The 14,081-nt window shown below is 38.9% G+C and overlaps 1 long non-coding RNA gene across 1 annotated transcript in view; it reads right to left on the reverse strand.

The window, feature by feature from the left end:
- Positions 1–14,081, reverse strand: part of LOC146479714 (uncharacterized) — a 105,069-nt gene that overhangs the window by 2,324 nt on the left and 88,664 nt on the right. Inside the window, exons 2-3 of the long non-coding RNA XR_014864874.1 lie at positions 6,774–7,250; positions 4,627–4,683 (exon numbers count right to left, since the gene is read on the reverse strand). This is a non-coding gene — a long non-coding RNA (uncharacterized LOC146479714). The remainder of the gene's footprint in view (positions 1–4,626; positions 4,684–6,773; positions 7,251–14,081) is intronic.

Here is a 14,081-nt window from a genome sequence, read left to right on the forward strand (position 1 = left end):
AGACTCAAACCCACTTAGAAACGCCTTGGAAAGCATATTAATAAACAGAACGAACCACAGGATGATTGGTCAGTGTCTTTTATTCGAACGGCAACACTTAAGGACTTTGTTCACAAACTTACAATTTGGAAAATTATGTCCTTGTACAACATAATAGACAGCATCACAGGAATTGGAACTTCTCTGTGTAGCTGCACAGACTCCAAAGATAGAATCACTTTGTCTACAGTATAATAAACAGCGTCACAGGAAAGCACTGCCCAGTAGCTTTCATTCGAATAGTCACACTTTAGAATTGTATCCACAGACTCAAGAGTTAGAGCCACCTAGTGCAACATAAAAAAAAAAAAAAAACAGCACCACAGGAAAATACTGCTCATGCAGTAGCTTTTATTTGAATGGCCACACTTGAATTTCATCCACAGATTCAAAAGCTAGGACCACCTTGTGCAGCATAATGGACAGTACCACAGAAACGTACTGCTCAGTAGCTTTCGTTTGAATGGTCACATTTTAGAACTTCATCCACAGACTCAAATATTGGCATCACTTTTTACAGCATAATAAACAACAGCACTACAGGAAAGTCCTGCCTAGTAGCTCTAATTTGAATGGACACAATTCAGGATTTCATGCATCGATAAACTCAAACATAAGAACCACATTTGTCAGCATACCTCCACAGGAACGTGCTGCTCAGAAATGGTTGTTGGAATGGCCACAGTTTAGAATTTTATCCATAGACCCAAGTGTTGGCATCACTTTTTACAGCATCATAAACAACATCACAGGAACGTGCCGCTCAGAAATGGTCATTTGAATGGCCACAGTTTGGAATTTTATCCATGGACTCAAATATTGGCATCACTTTTTACAGCATAATACACAACTCCACAGGAAGGTAGTGCTCAGAAATGGTCATTTGAATGGCCACACTTTGGAATTTTATCCATAGACTCAAATATTGGCATCACTTTTTACGGCATAATAAACAACATCACAGGAACGTGCTGCTCAGAAATGGTCACTTGAATGGCCACAGTTTGGAATTTTATCCATGGACTCAAATATTGGCATCACTTTTTACAGCATAATAAACAACATCACAGGAACGTGCTGCTCAGAAATGGTCATTTGAATGGATCCATGGACTCAAATATTGGCATCACTTTTTACAGCATAATAAACAACACCACAGGAACGTGCTGTTCAGAAATGGTCCTTTCAATGGCTACAGTTTAGAATTTTATCCCCAGACTCAAATGTTGGCATCACTTTTTACAGCATAATAAACAACTCCACAGTAAGGTACTGCTCAGAAATGTTCAATGAATGGCCACAGTTTGGAATTTTATCCATAGACTCAAATATTGGCATCACTTTTTACAGCATAATAAACAACTCCACAGGAAGGTACTGCTCAGAAATGTTCAATGAATGGCCACAGTTTGGAATTTTATCCATAGACTCAAATATTGGCATCACTTTTTACAGCCACAGTTTAGAATTTATCCATAGACTCCAAAGTTAGAATGACGTTTTACAGCATAGTTAATTAACAGTACCGCGTGGAAGTACTGTTCATCAATAGACGCAGAACCACCTATGTTAGCATTATTATTGAAGAACACTTTACAGCTATGAGAGTTTTACTTTAAACGGCCACCCTTTAGTATTTCATCCAGAGAATAAAAGTTAAGAAACTCCTTGTACAGCTTATTAAATAACACCACAGGAAAGTAACTACTTAAATGGATTTCGTTTGAATGGTTACTGCAATTTCAGATTTCATTCATGATACAGACGTAAAAGTAAGAATTACCATTAGGATTTTCATCAGCATAGTAAAAAGTGTAATCGAACAAGCTTTAACCCCAAATAAACAGCAGCACTAGAATATGACTGCTGAAAGGCTCTTGTTTAAGTCGTTATCCTCAACGATTTTTATCCAGAGGCAAAACATTGAGCATCTCCTTCTGCAACATACATGTAATGAACAGCACCTCTAGGGAAACACTGCTCAGTATAGCTTTCAGCAGTAAAACAAAAATAATTATTATCTTGTACAATGTATCAGCGCACTACTACTGGAATTCTGTTGCTGAAAGGTTCTCATTGAAATGGTCATGCCCTAAAGAATGTTAGCAACATTTGTTTTGACCACCTTGCAAGCCTAAATAAACAGTACCACTGGAACTTGAATGGTCTTCCTTTACAATGCTATTTACAGATGAAACAAACTCAAGAGCCCCCTTGTACAGCATGTTTTATGGTCACAGCTGAAAACCTCATCTACAGACTTGTAAAAAAGCTAGACCCACGCTTTGCAGAATGGTAAACAGCATTAAGAGGAAGTAATGTTTTGCATTTTATGAGTGAATAATCGGACTTAAGGATTGTTGTCCACAAAGCAAAAGGCTAGTGCCAACTTGTACAGCTTATAATAAACAGGCTACTGAAGCATGCTGAATGGTCATGTTTTAAGATTTTTATCCGTTTAATATGTTTATTTGAATGGCTACGTTTCAAGATTTCAGCCGTGGCTAGGTCTACCAAAAATCTAAAGCCACATTGAGCAAATAAAGAGTATACATCTATAAATAGCCTTTAGTTATCCTAATTTACAAATTTAGACAAAATTTAATAGCCTTGTAAACAAACAGCATCAGAAGTGAATAGCGATCTGTAGTACCTTTTAATAAGTGTTTACAGCTATATTTAAGACACAGCATAACAGGATAGTATTTGATTGTTTGTAGAGATTCAAAGGATAGGTCACCAGTTTGCACTGAGTTTGTAGAAAATAATTAACAGCAATACTGGAAAAGTATTTCCCAGTAGCTTTGATTCGATTGCTCACCCTTAAAAATTCGATCCACAGACTTGATTGCGAGAAGCATTCATGATATTGTCACTACAGCTTAACTAAATAAGATCGTCACAGTAAAATTTAGCTGACAAAAGCTTTCATTATGGTAATAGTTGTTGACATTAGGAATTTCATGTACAGAAATTGATTTAGAATCAAAACGGAAACTTTTGAACTGAACTCCTGAAAAGTTTTCGTTCTTACATTCTTTTGAGTGGATTTCTTCCATAGGTCGATCAAAAAGCCAAAACCACTTTTGTGTAGGTAGCGGGCTTCAATAACAAAAACTTGGGGTTGTATCCTGAGATCAAAGCTATTACATATGTATTAAAGCAAAACAAACCGCCACAATAATATACTCTTGTATATGACACGTTTGTCTCCTCAAACAAGTTGAAATGTCAGACCAGTTTACACAACAGAATGACAAGAAAAGCTGTAGGGTATTGGACCATGCAACAGCTTTCAATCGATTGGTCGTAATTTATACAATTTTATCCACATACATGTATTGACAAAATCACAGCAGAATCGTCTATGATCCTTTGAGCATACCGAACATTGCCACAGAGAAGCAATGCACAACAATATCACTATTCGTCTATATCCTGTACAGGACAATAAAGACACCTCGCTAAGAAATGACCGTTCAAAAATTACATACTTCAGCATTCCATTATGTGCTAGAAATGGACATAAGATTGTCTGCTGGGGAAAATTTGGTCCCGCTTTCAATACGCTTTTGCACTTTTTTGGCAATCAATTCCAGTTTATCTGAATCTAAAATATTAACTGACATTTGTGTACCCGTTTATTTCTTTATTTGGGAATTAATACAGTGCTCGTCAAATTTGGCTTCAGCTCGAATTACTCTCAAAATTTCGAATTTGCTCGAGTTCCAATTTGCTCGTGCTTACAAAAAAGTGTCCACATGCCTCCCCTGAAATGTTACTAGTAAACTCGAATTGTCGTAAATTAAATCTTGAAAGGTTCTGAAATAAATCTACGTCCAGAAGGTTTTGAACATCCTTAACATCTATCTTGTTGAAGAAAAGAGAGAAACACACGAGAATCAAAACAAATGTGCTGTGTTAGCACACTGGCCAAAGACCATTCGATACCTCTCGATTAGCCTCAATTCCGTTTGAAAAAAAAAAAAAAAACAGGTTGCAATCCTATAACTACAACAGGTTGATCGTGCGTGGTTAGTCGGTTGTTCATGTGCAACACGTTCCTACAGGATAAGTTCTTACTGGGGGTATTGACTCGATATGAACTGTTGGTAGCCATTCAAGTAAGCACGAGTGCACGGTTTCATATAATTATCTTTGATTCGGTCTCTCCAAAGCGATTAGAAAGCTCATTTAAGAAAAAGAGGAATACAAATGTAACCAGAGGAGCCTTTCATCAACTTAGCTGACCGTTCTTTCCGTATAAACCAGTTTAAAAGAATTTCACACAGGATCTGAGAAGGTGAATCGACGAGTTAGATCAGTCAACATAAACATGTGCGCCGCCATATAAATGTTATGTTCCGTAAAACAGAAGGCGTATTCGATGTTAACACGGAGGTATTGGTTGTTGCTGGTATTTTGTTTGTAGCTCTTAAAGAGGATGCCTATACAGGGCTGTGACTATGATGCGGGTGGGATTTTACGGTTAGTGAACATTATGTTAAACAAGAGACATTGCAAGTTTCAATTTTAGGGCAAACGTTTATAGCGTTCAACAAAGTTCTAAACTCATGTCGTACTCACGTTAACATGGTGTTGTGCGCTATAAGCCATCGCCGGTCACTGAAGTGTCTCCGTAATCTAGAGAAGATTAGTGTAAACTCAGCGTATATGCAAAGTGGGCGGTAGCAAACAAGTTTTATTGTCGCCAAAGGTGTGTCTGCAAATACGTAGGTTGATTGTGTTGAAGTTGCCGCGTTACTTTCTCAAATTTAATCTTGCAAAATGCGCAGGTACGAACCAATCGCCAGCAAACAGTTGAACACACGCCTAAAAATCATCAGATTACTTTCTTTTGCAGCCGTTTCTTGCTCTTTTTAATTTTTTGGCATATTTGATGCCGACTATACTGCTGTGCATTCGTAACGCCAACTACAATGAACCTTCCCTCGCCACCTGTATTTCGTCCTCAGTTTGCTCATTTGCAAGTGTGATCAAGCTTTCCGTTAGCTAACCACAAGGATCCATCGACCGTATATTCTTGGAACGCTGAATATGCTGCTGTTGGAAATCTCAGGTAGTGTACTTAACAACGGTATATAACTTCGCCCTTTCATAACAGCCGCCGAGTTTGTATGTGTGAATGCTGTGAAAAACAGTTTGTTCTTTTGGTTTTTCATCGTCAGTTCAATACACGTTAACTCGAAGGTCAAAATCGTACTTAATCTTACCAACTCCGTCTGTCTAGATGGTGCAATCAGGTAGCGTTCAACTTTTAATAACCAAAATTCGAGCCCCACCGAGAGCTTTTCAAGCACACTCTGTAAGTCACGTAAATTTGCCTTTATGAGCAATGAACTTTGACGACCTACAGTGGTCACGAAAAAGAAAGACGAACATGTCACTTAATTAAGGCCAACACGTTCGTCTCGATTGACTCGAGTACCATGTATCAAATAAGGCAAATTTAGCCAACATATGTAGTTTAGCTGCTTTACTTTTAAAAGCTGTATCACTGGCGACAATTTACCGTTTGAATGTTGCAAATTTCTTGGCTATTTAGTCGCATTTGTTGATATTGACGGGCTTAACCCATTCCAGTAGGTGTTTTGATGACATAATGGGATGTTTGCAATTAGAAACAAGCCTTTCTTTCTTTGGGCTCTTTGAAATAGCACAATTACATGTATAAGAGAAAGGACTCCACTTAGGTCACGCTGTGAGGAGTAAGTCATTCTTTCACTGATCGAGTATGTTTTGTTAGCGATGGACGATGTGAAGTCATTGCCGGCGTCTTCAGAGTTGTTTCCACAAAATAAGGCACTCCAACTCAATTTTTTTTAATTATCTGCTGTTTTCAACCGTAGTTTCAATGTAGGCACTTAGGGAAAGCTCACACAATTTTTATCTTGCGATTGTCACGACAAGCACGAGATTCTGTGAACTTTTGTCACGAAATCACGGGTTAAAAGCGTCACGTCATGTTTACTCAGGGCAATATCATGCATTATGGTGAACTATACAAAGGTTTGTAGAAGACTTAGAACATTAATGCAAAGAAACAAAGAATTGATTTGGAAACCAAAGCCATGTTTTGTGTACACTGATTTTTCCCAAAGGTTTTTCTTTTCTCACATGATTCCTGTGATTTCGTGCGATCGAAGTACAGAGAATATATGGGTAAAATTCAGTTGAAAAAAAAATCAAAGAAACAGTTATGGTCTCGAGGTTTATTTTTTACCTGTTTGGAGTCGTTTGTCAGTTCTCGGATGGATAAGGTTCGTGTTTCGATTTTTTGCTTCAATTTTCATACAAATCTGTATTTTTTACCATGTCGTAACCGATTACCCATGATGCCTTTAAATACCGTGATAAAGTTTCTGAAGCTCAATAATCTGTCAAGCACAAAACTTAACGCTAGAAAACAAAACAATATATCGTAACGCACACAATAGAACACGTGGAAACAAAGACAAAAATGAATAACACTAGAAACTTTCATTCCATTGGAATAGCTCGCAGAACTGACACAAGGCAATTCTCAGTGTGCTACCAGAGATTTGGTTCTCGATAGGTTCCAGTATCATAAACAACTTTTTCCGCCTGTCTGGTGTCTAGAATTCGAAACTCAGAAGATACAACACCGGCACTTAATTGAAAAGCGCGCCACATACCTTGTTTGGTAAAGCAATTCAGTTTAATTGACCAACACGGCTTTAGTTATTACTAACCTTTGATGGCCATTTGTTGTTCTCCTCTAACAAAGTCGTGTTGTTATCTACCCTCTTCTAAGTTAGATGTTAGTGTGTGTAGCATTGTCACACTATACACACCACGCGAATTGAAGTTGATCACGTGCGTGATATCCTCTCTTTCGAAGCCCATCTTAGCTCTCGCGCAAACTGTAAATCAGCGCCCTGGTGAGTGTGAGGGAAATCCGTCAGTTCGAGGATATCCTTTGTAGACCACTTGATTGTGCAGGCCTAAGTAATGTGAGCAACGGCTTCAATAAATCGTGAAAAAACAAAACTTGGTTACGATAACAACCTTGTTAAACAAAAAGCATGAAAAACAGCACCACAGGAACGTACTGCTCAGTAGCTTTCATTTGATTGGTCACACTTTAGGACAGCACCACAGAAAAATAATTCCAAGAAGCATAACTTTGAATGGTTTGGTATTTAAGATTTCATCCGCAGAATCAAAACCTAGAACTGTGAACTCTGCTCTGTCGTAATCACTTATCCTTGTCCAGAAATGCACACAATGGCGAATTCGCCAAATTCTGACTACACTTACACGAGAGATTACATGACCCCGAGGAAAGGGTACAACTAAATAAGCCTAAACACGATACAATATACAAAACTGAACAAGAGAAAAAGACCAAATGCAAAAAAAAAAAAGAAGAAAAAGAAAAACGAGTGGAAAGGACGAGCGACCGACCTAGAATGATCCAAATCTGCCGCCAAAAACCCCAAATACCTCAAGAACACCCCACAACCACCCGCGAACCTCAAAATCGTGCCGTTAGAATATTAATTTCTGACTAATAGACCATTTTCGAGTTGCTGTGAACCTCAGTATGAAAGCGAAGCTTAATGCAAAAGCTTTTCATATGAAAATTAGTTTTGTTTGCATGATGAATGAAAACTTATTTTCATACGAAAAACTTTGCACTTAACCTTGCTTTCATAATGAGGTTCACAGCAACTCGGAAATGGCCTATTCATTCACGCCATTCGAACGTCAAAAATTACATTTTTAACGAAATCTTGCAACAGAGTTGACAAGTTTTGCAAATTTTTCGTATAATTTTAAAACTTATGCAAATTAGCTAAACACTTATGTCTGGGTCAATTCCAAAAGCGATCATGCCCCCCCCGGGCAAACCCCCGGGCATTTGACTTTTTTAAAAATGCCTGATCAAATTCCCCGCTATATGGGCCGATTTCTAGGTCAAATGCCCCACTGGTTGGGGCTGAAAAGTCATCGTGTTGGTTTTTTTTGTATAATTTCGCTAGCTCTATTTATATAAAAATCAACGAAATTGATACATTCACAAATTTAAAGCAATTTATTACTGTTAAAGATAATGTAAACATCACATACGAAACTCAACAAACAGAGAGTTGAACGATATATGTACCGATACTCGCTTTTCTTTTTTATTAAATGTACATGAAGTTTGCAAATACGTGTCCATTTTTCCCAAAATATTTGACTGCATGATTTGTTAAATAGTTTACGCATTGATTAAATAAACTGGATGATAATCATCTCTTGTTGCAATACAATGGGCATTTACGTTTACGTTTACCAATAAATTTAAAAGCATGCAACTTTATCACAAAAAAAATGTAAAGCACATTCACTTCAGGATTATATATTTCTATAACAAGTAGAACTGTGAACGGTTTGTTAAAAAACAGTGATAACAAGAACAATAATAAAAAACACTATGTTATGAAACCTAGACATGCCAACAAGTCGAGCTTCGAACGCTGACCAAAGCGAGAACGAAGCTTGAGGGAACTTGGACGTACCACTCAAAATGAGAAGCGAAGGGCAATATGTAACCCCGCAATGCCAAAAACAATCTCAGATATATTTGTTGGAACGCGTCTCTGTGGTAGTATTAAATGGCTTACATGGAGTACAAATCATTTTTAAACGCGACCGCTGACCAACATTTTTTCGACGGGTCAAATGCCCGATGGGTCGGGTTTCTATTCGCGTCAAATGCCCCACTATGTGGAGCGGAACAGGGGTCAAATGCCCGGGGGTTGCCCGGGGGGGGGATGATCGCGCTTGGAATTGACTGATGCATTAGAAGCCAGCCATATTGACGGATTTGACGATTTGGCAAAATTTTGTCAAATTGCCAAACAAGAAGCCAGCCATGCTAACGGATTTGACAATTTTGGCAAATTGGCCACTTTGATGGGTTTGGAAAAGTTATTCTTAAACTCATTAATAATTCATCAAGAGAAAACAAAGAAAATCACTACCGTGACCGTGGTTTGGATATGTGATCCTAATTACCATAAAATTTTGCCAACTTTAGCCTTGAATTTCTCCAAGAATTATTGATCATTTGAGAAGCCATATCAAACACTCAAAAGTGTGTTTCATCAGATATCCAAACACCTCGAAGTCGTTTAAAAAAAACTCGGCTGCGCCTTGTTTTTTCAACCTACTTCTCAGTGTTTGGATATCTGGTGAAACACACCTTCTCGTGTTTGATATATTACGTCAAATTGACAAGTTTATGCAAATTGTGCAACGCATAGAAGCCAGCCATAACGACGATTGACAGTTTTAGCGAGTGTGACAAATTTCGCAAAATTTCATCAAATTGCGAAACTTATGCAAATTAGCGAAACACATAAAAGGCAGCCATGTTGACGAATATGGCGACTTTTCGTCAAATTCAGTCTGCTTTGCTGGATAAACTTTGTGTAAATTAGTCAAACAGCCAATTTATTGCAAATCAGCCCAACACAGAAGTTTGCCATGTCAGTTGATGGATTGATATGACAGTTTTAGGTCACACTGACCAAACTGCCCCTCCCCCCCCCCCCCAAAAAAAAAAAAGAAAGGAAGGAAGAATGCATGTATGTGAGTCAACAAGTTACCTTGTAGTACCTAAGTATGCCAATTAGTACTTAAATTTTTTACTTACAAGGTCTATTACGCTCGAATCTCGTCATTTATGACCAAAATAGCCAAATCCTCCCTATTCGTCAAATGCGCCACTTCGCAGGTACCCTTCTCGTGAACACATTCCCTCAAATCCAACCTCGTTTCCAGGGTCTCTCCTCTTCACGTCCGAGGGAGCGAGAGACCCTGGGAACGAGGTTGGTTAGAATCTTCGCCTTTGGCTAAATATCGCCAAATTTGTTAGCTTCGGTAAATTAGTCGAATTCTCCACTTTGCTGGTATCATTGGCTCGAATCTCCGCCTTTGGCGAATTATCGTCAAATTTGCCATCTCCGCCAAATTTCGCCGTATTCGTCGAATTCGCTACTTTTCTGGTACTCTTCTATGGAGCTTTTTCACTCGAATTTTGGCCTTTAGCAAAATATTATCATTTTCGCCAAATTCTATCCTCCGCCGCTTCGCTGGTACCCTTCTCTGCAGCTCATTCGTTCAAATCGCCCCCATTTGCAAAATATCGTCAGATTCGCCATTTTCGCTAAATTCGTTGTATTCGTCGAATTTGCTGCTTCACTGGTACCCTTCTAGCTAATGGTGAAATTTCGTAAAATTTGCCATTTTCCTTATTGCGTGCATTTCTGGACATATCCCGCCGTACTAACGAAATTGAGTTCAACAATAACTCTGGTAACTGAGGAAAATTTGTAAAGTTGATGTTATTTGTATAACGTACGGGTCTTCAAAGTAAAAGCTAGATTGTGTTTAAAAAGTTTTAGCTAAATGGTTGATCTGATGTAAGGGCATACACTGTTCATTGGAAGGACGGTTTACATTGTGAACCATTTCCGGGAAGGACACATTAGTTCTTTCAAGAGCGAAAGCGTCGTGGCATCAACTTAAGACTCCTACTGAAAGCGTTATTTATATCTCCTGTTATCTGTCGCGCTTTTTGAACCCGAACGGTTTTGGAAAATTCACTTACTTTTTTTGTCCTCTGTACTCGTGATCCGCCATTCTTGAGTGAACCAGACTTAAAAATTTACACAGGCAATCTACATTGCAGTCTGTTTAGAGACGAGTCAGAGTAGAAGTAAGATGAAACTTGTCTAGAACAGTTGGCTACTGGCTCAGCATGCAGTCCTTGAAAAATATTGGGTTTACCTCGCGCGGTGTAAGAACGTGACAGGTTTTTCTTTGTGTTGTAGGTTATTGTTTTTCTTCCCTGTATTGTTTTGTCGTTTTTGTTTCCTTTGTTTTACGTCAGCTGTGAGCTTTATAGGTTCTCACTGCCAGGTAAAGCCAAAGTATCCTTGCTTAGAAACCAAATAGCAGTTCAAGTGTTTGGTTTGGGGTTTGTTGTCTATCCATATAGTCCTAACATATTTTCAATGAGGCTTAAATTCAATTGCTATTGCTAAAGCAATAGGGGATTTTAATAACTTAAGTACGGGGTTTCGTACGTTTTTAGAGTCTAGAATGCGATTTTTAAATATTTCAGTTGTTACAGATGGGTGATTTACGTGGGTGTCTTAAGCGCTGTTATTCTAAACATTTTTGTCTTATTTAGTTCAAAACGTCAGCAATTTTGGCGCTTTGTGATACGTGTTAAACCACTCTTCGTTTATGCCTCCAAACAAATCACCCCTTGTTGCTTGGCGGCAGTAGAAATGAGAGTTTGCAAAATATATAGATGGTGTTTTATCGTCAGCATGCAAATTATGAAGTATTAGAATGTGATTTATGCCTTGAACAAAGAATATAATGCTGCGAATAACAAAACTGCCGCACTACGGTAGGTCAAGCCTGACGTAAGTGTCATTTTCGATTGTAATGTATTAATCCTGTTCTAATTTTAGATGTTTAGATTCAAGTCAATTCTGAAGATGGCTTCTGCTTTAATAGCTCATAGCCTCCCATGCAGTCGTTTTTAGGGGACTCGTATCACCTCCTCCCCACGAGTCTGCGCGGGAGGCTACTCAGCTCGTTGAAGTGGACAGTATTCCATCTGTGAGGGGGAGGGGTGATACTAGAAATGGCAGTGTCGTAAAAAACGCTCAAGTGTGTTTACATAATATTAGGGACCTTAAGCAGAGACGACGACGACGGAAACGAAACTTAAAGCCTTTTTTCAGAGGTTTCTTTTTTTTAATTTGAGTAGTCTTCTTTTCTTATGAAGACGATGCCATGTTGTTAAAGAGAATCAAACTCGGCCGTGTTGCATACAAAGAACTACGACAGAAATACAAGAAGACTCGTTAAAAAGTGATCGACGGATTGGTGCGAGCATGACAAGTTACAGATGGAAGATGCTGAATTCATTGCAAACTTTCGGCTTTCCCGGCCATCTTTTGTAAAGCTGAAGTCCACGTATTCCTCTGTTTTGTCGGTGGCTTTACCGGTGTTTTTTGAGCATTGCGAAGCTGTTTTGTTAGCGAGTGCGCGAGCGGTGTCTGGACAAAAAATATGTTGCTGTTGCTACGCATGCGCCCTTATAGCCCCGATCAATCGATATCAATCGATAAAATTAGTTAATTGGTATCGATTGGTATCGGCCAATCGATGACCAATCGATAACCACACAAAAACCGTTCATAGATTGCTATCGATTGGCTCAGCAACCTTGAACAGACGTCACGCACGCTACTTGTCCGATCATCCGCCATTTTTAGGAAGCCCTGGGGACGAAATTGGTAAAACAAATTCCGACCCAGAATATACCAAACACCAAAACTAAAATGGCTCATCGCTTACTACTAGGATGAAAAAAGGAACGTCTTTTAAATCTTTTCCTGCATATTTTATTTCTTTTAGACACAATTGGCGCCTTCATAGATTTTTTAGTTTGTATGTATGTGATCAGTCTTTGTGTTCTTTATTATAAGTCTAGGTATTGCTGCTTTATTCATTATTTTGCAACAACTCATGCTGCTGTTGTTGGCAATTTCATTGTTTGCAAAAGTACAACTTCTGTTACCAGAATTTTTCTGTGAAGGCACGATGCAACCACTTTCCGTTTTTTGAAGTCTATAGCCGGATTGGCCCATGGAACAAGCTTTTAATTTGTCAAAAAAGAGGAATCCTGTGGACGGGCATTGACGTTAAAATGTGTTTATAATTATTACGCGGGATGCCCTGAGGGGGCATACCGTGTCTAAAAACGGGTCGATTTCTTTTTACGCGGGATGCCCTGAGGGGGCATACCGTGTCTAAAAACGGGACGATTTCTTTTTCCTCGTAGCCACAAATCTGTATATTAGTTTATTCATTAAACTCTCCCCTCTCCTTCTCGGGATGTATTGTTCTGATTGTCTTCAACAAAAGCGGGCCAATCAAAATCCATTCTTGTCGCTTATATTGCTAGGGAGGGGACCCACTCAGCCCTACCTGTGTGACGTCAACGCATCATTTGATATATTTATCAAAAACGGATTAAATTTGTGGCGCGATAACATGTTCTGGACTCAAGTGTGCCGTTTTCAAACGGAAATTTCACCATTTTGAAGTGGTAAATCAAAAGAATAACTTCTAAGAAACTCTCGACATATAAAACGGTGGAAATTGGAGAGTTCCTGGCGAAGGAATCGTGCTTTCTTTGACAGTCTTAGACCGCAATTGCAGACAGACAAGATGCCTGCTATACTGGCATTACGCGTGATGCCCGGACTGATTCATTTATTCCAACTGTATGCTTCGCCGATTGATAAAACTATCCTTGCTAATGGAATAGTTTGAGTCACGACGATCGCGTTACGTTGTTTCCCTTGTGTGACGTTACTCAGGGTTTCAAGGGAAATTGCGGGAATTCCATTGCGATAACGTAAGCTTCTCAATGACCTCTTCTCTGTCTGCAATCGTGGACTAAGACTGTCAAAGAAAGCACGATTCCTTCGCAAGGAACTCTCCAATTTCCACCGTTTTAGATGTAGAGTGCTTCTTAGAAGTTATTCTTTCGATTTACCGCTTCAAAATGGTGAAATTTCCGTTTGAAAACGGCACACTTGAGTCCAGAACATGTTATAAACAATATGGCGCCACAATTTAATGCAGTTTTAATGAAGAAATCAAATGATGCGTTGACGTCACACAGGTAGGGGTGAGTGGGTCCCCTCCCTCGCGATGTAAGCGACAAGAATGGATTTTGATTGGCCTGCTTCTGTTAAAGACAATCAGAACAATACACCCCGAGTTGGAGAGGGGTGAGTTTAATGAATAAATTAATGTACCGATTTGTAGCTACGAGGAAGAAAAAAAAAACAAGATGCCTGCTATACTGGCATTACGCGTGATGCTGGGGCTGATTCATTTATTCCGACTGTATGCTTCGCCAATTGATAAAACTATCTTTGCTAATGGAATAGTTTGAGTCACGACGATCGCGT

The sequence above is a fragment of the Pavona decussata genome, unplaced genomic scaffold (assembly GCF_977016875.1).
Source record: "Pavona decussata unplaced genomic scaffold, jaPavDecu1.1 SCAFFOLD_58, whole genome shotgun sequence".
NCBI lineage: Eukaryota > Metazoa > Cnidaria > Anthozoa > Scleractinia > Agariciidae > Pavona > Pavona decussata.